The following is an 8172-nucleotide window of genomic DNA, read 5'->3' on the forward strand; positions in this document are numbered from 1 at the left end:
TCAAGAGAAAGCAACATATCTAAATGGAAGACAACATGCAAGAAGTGTGACAGTCTCTACTGAAACCTAAGAACTGAAAATAAAATTTCAAAGACAAAGCATTTGTAACATGACTTACTGAGTATCTGGTCAACACAGGAGAGATTGTTTGCTCAAGACATAAGAGATAGGGGTTGCACTGTCACAGACACATGCTTACATTCAAGGAGTTAAATAAATTACATTATATTTAAAAAATAAAAAGAAGGTTAGAACTATAAAGCCAGGCATTAAAGTATTAAGAAACATCAGAATTATGGTTGCTTGCACCTCCAATTCAGTCCACTGTGTCTTTCATTAGATTATCATATACTGGTTTTGTTACGCACAGAATCCCTGCTTTATACATGGTACATGACAGATGATGGTCATGAAACCAGTGAGTTACATCACAAAAGAAGCTTCTTTCTGTGAGATGTTACACTTTTACTTAGAAATCTTAATAACATACAGTTAATAAAAAGAATCAATTTTTTAAAAATCTCATCCAAGAGACCATATACTGGAAGACTGCCATATACTGGAAGATGCCAGTTTGTCAAAAACAACTGTTATTACCAACAAAACAAAACAAAAAAAAAAGTATTTTCTACAGAAAACTTCCATCACAATGAAAGAAAAATGAAAAAAAAAGACAAACTTTAGAACTACTTCTTCTGCCTGTTCCCTAATACGCCCAGAGCCTCTGTGCCACAATTAGATCACATGATTATAACATAAAAAGCCATGGGGGGGGGGATCCCAAGAGCAACTCTGCCTGATACAGACTGAACTTGGGCTTCCTACAACCCAAAGGCAATGTTCTGACTAGGAACACACACATAATTATACCTCAGAACAGTCCTGCTTTCCTATCACAGCCATTATCCCCTCCCTTTTGCTAGTGAAATTTTCTACAGTGAATAGTCAGGACAGGAAGTGAGACAAATCATAGGTCCTGCACAATCTCCTCAAACACAATTTCCTCACTCCTGGGATGCAACAGACATCAACATAGAGCACTTCTCTTCCAAATACTTCACACATCAGGATTGTCTACTAAGTATGGTTGTAACGCTAATAAAATAAAAACAAATAGATTAATTATATTGAAAGGTTTTATAATACTGTAATTTTAAAAGTACTTCCTTTTTTGATTCTTAAAAAGCATCATTATTATACAGGGTTATTACCAATAATATACAGATATCACCAACTTCAAACATTTCCTTGTAAGTTTCTCTGTGCAACTGAGTGCTCCTTACTGCTGATGATTAAAAATCAAAAGCTAACCTAACCTGTACTACTTCTAATAAAGGCATATGTAAAGGAAGACTGAAAATAAGTTGTATCATTAAAATAGCCATTTTTTTCAATTGTTAAATATTTCTAATAACATATCTTGTGACAGAGAATTCTAACACTGGATGATGCACCTCACACCTACCAGACACTAAACTCTAAAATTATCACAGCTCATATTTTTCCAATTATGTCCATAATTGCTGTCAAAATGTCCATGTATATATATACGATATATTCCTCTGGAATCATTTCTAGAGAGCATAAAGTTCTAATTTTGAAAACAATTTATTTCTTAGGTCTAGATATTCAGAATAGGAGTATAATTTCTCCTTCTAGTTACTAGCACTTGTCCACTAACTTTACATGTATTGTATAATATTTATGAAGTTAATATTAGTATGAATTTAAAGAATGATTTTAACACTTGGTAATATAATATACACATAAAAAATACCACACATTTACCACTGAACACATAGAAAATTGCAATAGGAAACTGGCTCAAATCAATTCATACTTTTTTCATCTAGTATCCTTCAAAATATAGTTTATATTATACAGGAATATATACATGAACTATTCAGGATTAAAGCAGCATTATAATTATCATCATTAAAAAAACAACCTAACCTTTCTAACCTAAAGACATTACTACATATTACCTTGATTCGGCAATAAGAGATATATGAACATTATTGTCCATGGAGTCCCAAACATGTAATGAGTTTGCACTGGGGTACATGTAGTCTTACGTAGAACAGGGATCTGCAAATTGTTTTAGCAGTATAATATTGTTTCTCTGATCCTTCTTTGTATTTCTCTTAAATCCAAATGAAAACACTTTAAATGTAAAAAAAAAAGTGTAGGTATGCCCATTTCTATGTCTTTAGTATAAAATATTAAAAAATATAAAAAATAGCTTTACAAGATAGCAAAAGCTTCAGGGAATTTTTTTTATTATTATTATTGGTATAACTTCATGTAAAACATTTAAGCAGTTGAGAGGAAAAGAAAAAAACTTGTATGTTTGAACTTGTTTCTTGCATACAAGGTAGTCAAAAGCACAAAAGATAACCAGAAGAAAATATTTTCCTTTTTCCTCTCTCAATTAAAATGATTGTTACAGCTAACACATCAAGAATAATTAATTTTGTAATTCCATAACATGAATAAAATAACTACAACCTTAAGCAACTAGCCGTTGTGACAAACAATGGATCAATTTAAACTCCTAATGCTAGGGTAAGAGAGGTAAAAAAGTGAAATAAGTTGAGCTTCCACCACGTGCACACTTAAATGTACTATAAATACAATCTAAAAAAAAAAAAGCCACCTTACATTTCTCCATTACATATTTGTCTGTCCGATATAAAGAAATTTACAACTACATAAACTGTGATAATGTAACTAATTCAGGATTAACCATATATGGCTCAAAAGAACAAAATAACCCACCTCGTTATAAATCACAAATAGCCAGCATCTTAAGTTTGCCTCTGTAAATACGCCTATTTTTGATATCAAAAAAGTGTATGCTTTCTGATTAAAAAAAGAGTCATAAAACAATTTCACAGGAACTAGATAACTGCAGTAGCTCATTTCCTGCTCATATCTCATATTTAAATAAAATCTCCTTAAATGAAAAATAAGTCAGAGAAGTTCACCAGTTAGCTTACAAACACATTTTTGTTAAAACAAGAGTTGTTTTAAACAAGCAACGAAATGTTACAGCTAACATTGCTTCCTGATGATGAAAACTAACCAAGAACTACAACTACTTCTGCACAGTCCTTTCTTTCCTGCAAAGCAGAATTACACCCAACCCCTATGCACGCTACATGCCAAAAGAAAACAACAATTCAGCTACACACAGAAATAGGGACAGTTTGGGACAACTAATGGCTCCCTCAGCAATTCACGAGGCTTAAAAATAAAAAGTTGCTTTTTCTAAGCGTAAACAGTTCAGTTCTTCTCCATGTAGGTAGGCCTAAGGCCCTGTTGCAAACAGTGTCTAACAGGACCAGGCAGCACAAAGACAGGAATGGAAGATTAGTGGAGGGAGGGAGGCTGGGATTGGGGCTCAGCAGGATCGTCAGGCTTTTTAAAATTCAAACTGCTCCCTGACCAATACAAATCACAGACACGCTACTGACTACTACATTGATTTACAGCATTAAAAACATGCCTTCTACGTGACAGCTATATTAACTTCACCCCTTTAAACACGTATCAGGGCACTCAGAGCCATAATGCAGTTTTAACACTCTAAACACATTATCCCAGAAAGTTACTTTATTACATGCAATAACCACTCATGATTATAATAGAACTGCCTGAACAACTCAAAAACTTACTTAAAAAGACAAACTATAAAATGTTGATACTTGTTTGTCATTTATAAGTTTCCTTTCTGTATTAAAGACAAAACTTGGTATCTTAAGATTTCCCTCAATTACATAATTTCTGGAGGAGTATTTTTATTAGTTCATAGGGTGTTTTTAAACCTATCTCAATTTTTAATAACACTCTCAACTCCAACACGCACTAAGTCCAAGATTTACTTTACTGAAAATTAGCTACCATTTATTTATAAAGATCCAACACTTAATCAACAGTCAATTACAAAACACATGTGACCTGTTAAAATGACACCTAATTACATATTCAAACATCATGGACACAAACAGCCAATAACAACCTCAGGATCTCAAAGTGATATGGCCTGACAAGAAAGGATGACACTTTTTAAATGTTCCTCACTTTTCGCTTAATTAAATTTAAGTTTGATTCTCAAGTACTTAGGGTAAGATCTCATCTTCATCTTGCCCCCTGAAATGCCATAAATGTACCACTTTACACACAACCCCTTTCCCATTTTCTGTTTGTTAGAAAACAAGATAGTATTTCTTTTGATTTTAGTACATATGCTTGTCTATCTGTATTTCCTGGATCTGCAGGTGCCTATCTCTCTGCAAGGTCTAGTTTTACACTAAAAATATATGAAGTGATTAACACACTAACCAATCGTTATCTTAGAGATCAAACATTTGCACATTATAAATCCATGTGCATTCGAACTTTTGAATGTTCAGAATTGAGTTTGTTAGAAGAAGAGAATGGTGAAGATAGACATTTTTGTTTCTAGGTATTTACATTGTCTCTCTTGCCCCATTCCTCCACTTACTCCTTCCTCAGTTCAGAGGGCTGTCTGTGCTGGGACCTTACACCAGGGAACTTACTTGCCCTAGCTGTAAATATGGAACAGGATCGGTGCACGTTTGCGGGTAACTATTGTTTCCTCCTCCTTCTCAGCTCCGGGTTGAGGCCTGTCACTGTGAAGCCGCTTCATCTTTCTAATCCCCGAGCTAGAGTAAAGGCGTCGGCAGGCGGGCCTGCGCTCTCTACCGGGCCTAGGCCTCCCGGCAGCCCGGGAAGTACCAATCTCCTACGCTAAACCCGAGCGAGCAGAAAGGGGAGCTGCGAAATAAACACCTCCGGTTGCCACTTAATTCCCTCTACCCCGGATAATAGCTAATCCCCTCTGCTACCTGCAGCGTTGGGCCGCCTGGGCTGTGAGGCCCGGCCCGTTGCTGGAGAGGGCAGGGAGAAGGGGAGACAAGGAGAGGTATTACCTGAGCAAATCGGCGTCTGAATCCAACGAGAATCCGAGAAAGGGAGAGAGAATTCCACCCCCCTCCCTCCTCAGAGGAGCCGTCGCTGCTAGGCCGCCGCCGCGGAGCAGGAGGAGGAGAGATAATATAACAACAATAATCCGGGCCGGGAGGGGGGCTGGCTCCTCTTCCGTCTCCTCAGTGCAGCGAACATGTAGAGCTGGGGGGTGAGCGACCGAGACAAATCCCTTCCCCCAAATCTACTTCACAACATCAACACGGGCTGGGCCGCGCTGGGCCGAACGGCAAGGGAGCTGGGGGGGGAGAAGAGCGGCGTTGCCAAGAGGCCGCCGCTCCCTCTGCGTGCGAGTGCAGGAGGACGGGGGAGGGGACAGCCTAGGCACGGTGAGTCGGTACCGAGCGAGAAGGGGCGGGGGAATAGGGGGAAGAAGTGGGGGGGAGGTGGAGGAGGAGGAGGAGGAAGAAGGAAAAGGAGGAAGAGGGAGGAGGAAGAAGGAAAAGGAAAGGATCGAATCCTGTGTGTATGTCTTTCTCGCTCCCTCTCAGAACAAAATGCCGACCGGAAGTGCAGCTGCAGGAATGACTCCCTCCACCGGCGCCAAACACTAACAACCTCCCCCTTCCCTTTACCGCCTCCTCCTCGCTCGTTCAGCGAGCACCCTTTCCGCTATCGCCCCTGTGCTGCTCCACGTCGTTCCCCTCCCGACTTTGCCGCAGCTGGAGAGACTCCCTCTGTCTCGCCGCGCTTGTCGGCGGTGGGCACTGAATTTCCTCTGCGCGGTTGTTTCTCCCCATCCCCACCTTTGCGGCTGCCGCCTGAGTTCCTTTTATTTTCCCTTCTTGTGTGCGAAACGTGATCGGAGTTTATGCTCAGACCTGCGCTGAGAGGAAGGCAGTCAGCGATTCGTGAAGAAGTGACCGTTAAAAAAACAAACAAACAAACAAAAAAACATGTTAACATGTTTTAGGTTCATTTTTGTCTTCCTTGAGGATGGTGGGGAGGAGGACTGCAAATGACTGCAAAATGCCACCTCACAGGAGGCATACTTAAAAACGCACCTTATAATGAAACCGCAAAGGTGGCAGTCCCCCTACGGCCTAGCGAGTGAGATGTGGCAGACCTGGGACCCTGTTTACTGTCATTCTCTGTGGATTTTAAGAGACTGCGTCGCAGGAACTGAAACACCCGATGCTGAAAGTGATGTCGGGGTGAGGAATTTCCAGGTGGACATATCGAACTGGAGTGGCTTTTAAAAACAACCTTTTTGTACAAGCACGGGGAAAAATGCAGATGTTGAGGTGAAGGGTCCTATGCTGGAGGTTGATGTAGTGGGTTTATGTGGCAAGGTTTTGGTAGCAGGGGGCCATAGGGGTGGCTCTGTGAGAAGGATCTAGAAGCTGCCCCATGTTTGGTAAGGGCCCCACTGCTGACCAGAGCTGAGCCAATAAGTGATGTTGTTTGTGCCTCTGTGAGAGCATATTTAAGACGGAGAAAAAATGCTGCACCACACAGCAGCTGGAAAAGAGCGAGAGGAGTGAGGAACAGCCTTGCAGGTGCCAAGGTCAGCGGAGAAGGAGGGGGAGAGGTGCTCCAGGTGCTGGAGCAGAAGTCCCCTGCGGCCTGTGGTGAGGACCATGGCGAAGCAGGATGTTCCCCTGCAGCCCATGGAGTACCACGGTGCAGCAGGGTTCCACACTGCAGCCCATGAAGGAGACCACGGTGGAGCAGGTGGATCTGCACCGACGGAGACTGCGGCCTGTGGAAGACCCCTGCCTTAGCAGATTCCGGGCTGGACCTGCAGCTCGTGGAGAGGAGCCCACGCAGGAGCAGGTGACCTGGCAGGAGCTGCTGCCCGTGGGGGACCCAGGTTGGAGCAGTGTGCTCCTGAGGGATGGACCCCGTGGTACGGGCCCATATCTGGAGCAGTTCTTGAAGAGCTGCTGCCTGTGGGAAGCCCACGCCGGATCAGTTCGGCAAGGACTGCATCCCGTGGGAGGGACCCCACAGCACAGGGGACAAGAGTGACCGAGAAGGAGTTGTGGAGAAGAAGCGCTATAGACTGACCATAACCCCCATTCCCCCGTTCCCCTGCTCAGGGGGAGGAGGTGGAAGAGGGCGGATGGGGGGGAAGGTGCTTTTGGTTTCTTTCCTTTGTTTCTCGCTTATCTAGCTTGTTAGTAATAGGCAATAAATCTTACTATCTCCCTATGCTGAGTCTGTTTTGCCCTTCACAATAATTACTGCGTGATCTCCTCGTCCTTATCTCAACCCTTGAGCCCTTTTCATCATATTTTCTCCCCTCTCCTCTTTGAGGAGGGGGAGTGAGAGAGTGGCTGTGGTGGAGCTCGGCTGCCTACCCAAGTGAAACCACCACGAGATTTACTGGAAATATTTTAATTTTGGGTTGTGAAGGACTGTTTGGAGAAGGAGAATGTCCTAGTCTGAAAAATTTTGTCTTCTCATACTCGCTTCTGCTGTGACTCTGTGTTCCTCAGTACTTAGACAAAAATCCTTTGATGTTTAAAGGAAGCCTTGGTCGCCTGGACTTCAGGATTCAGCCATGCAATTGGACACAACTAGCTGTAAATATCCTGTGATATAAACACACCCTTTCAGCTCTGAATGGATAAAGAGATATCTTACACCAATGCACTTGAATCTTTCAGTCTTATATTTTTCTGTATAATGGTCTGTCTTTAAGGCAGATTTTAAATGCATCTCTCAAGCCTAACTATTAAATTTGTAATGTTGGATGAATCAAAGTTCAATTTACAAGTGTTTGAAAGTACAGAAATGAAAATGGCACTGGAGAATATGGTAATTCAGTACTGGAAATACTTATATCCAATGTGTATATATGCTCATGTAAATTTAATGGAGATGGAGTAAACCAGGCTCTGAAAATATGTATTATATACCTTTGTTGCAACTTAATATAAAAGGTCCTGATCCTATATTTGTTTATACATTTAAAATTTCAAGTTATCCATTTGAAATAAAGGAGAATAATTGGTGTAGTAGATGACAGACCCAACACAAGCATGTTCATAAATCTTTGTGCTTAATTTAATACAGTGCAACTCTGTAAATCAAGTTTTTTTTTGTTTTGTTTTTGTTTTTTTTTTTTCATAATAAACTAAAGTTTAATAAACTACCTCTTTAGAGTCCACACACATGTATGGACATACAGGACTTACACACCTGTGAATTCAAAGG

At 41.1% G+C, this 8172-nt stretch overlaps 1 protein-coding gene across 1 annotated transcript in view; it reads right to left on the reverse strand.

Annotated features, from left to right (window-relative positions):
- Positions 1–5232, reverse strand: part of LOC118159831 (nipped-B-like protein) — a gene marked incomplete at its 3' end in the record, with an annotated part of 90227 nt that extends 84995 nt beyond the window's left edge. Inside the window, exon 1 of the mRNA XM_035314383.1 lies at positions 4956–5232. The remainder of the gene's footprint in view (positions 1–4955) is intronic.
- Positions 5233–8172: the final 2940 nt, after the last annotated feature.

Source organism: Oxyura jamaicensis, unplaced genomic scaffold (genome assembly GCF_011077185.1).
Source record: "Oxyura jamaicensis isolate SHBP4307 breed ruddy duck unplaced genomic scaffold, BPBGC_Ojam_1.0 oxyUn_random_OJ72226, whole genome shotgun sequence".
Taxonomy (NCBI): Eukaryota; Metazoa; Chordata; class Aves; order Anseriformes; family Anatidae; genus Oxyura; species Oxyura jamaicensis.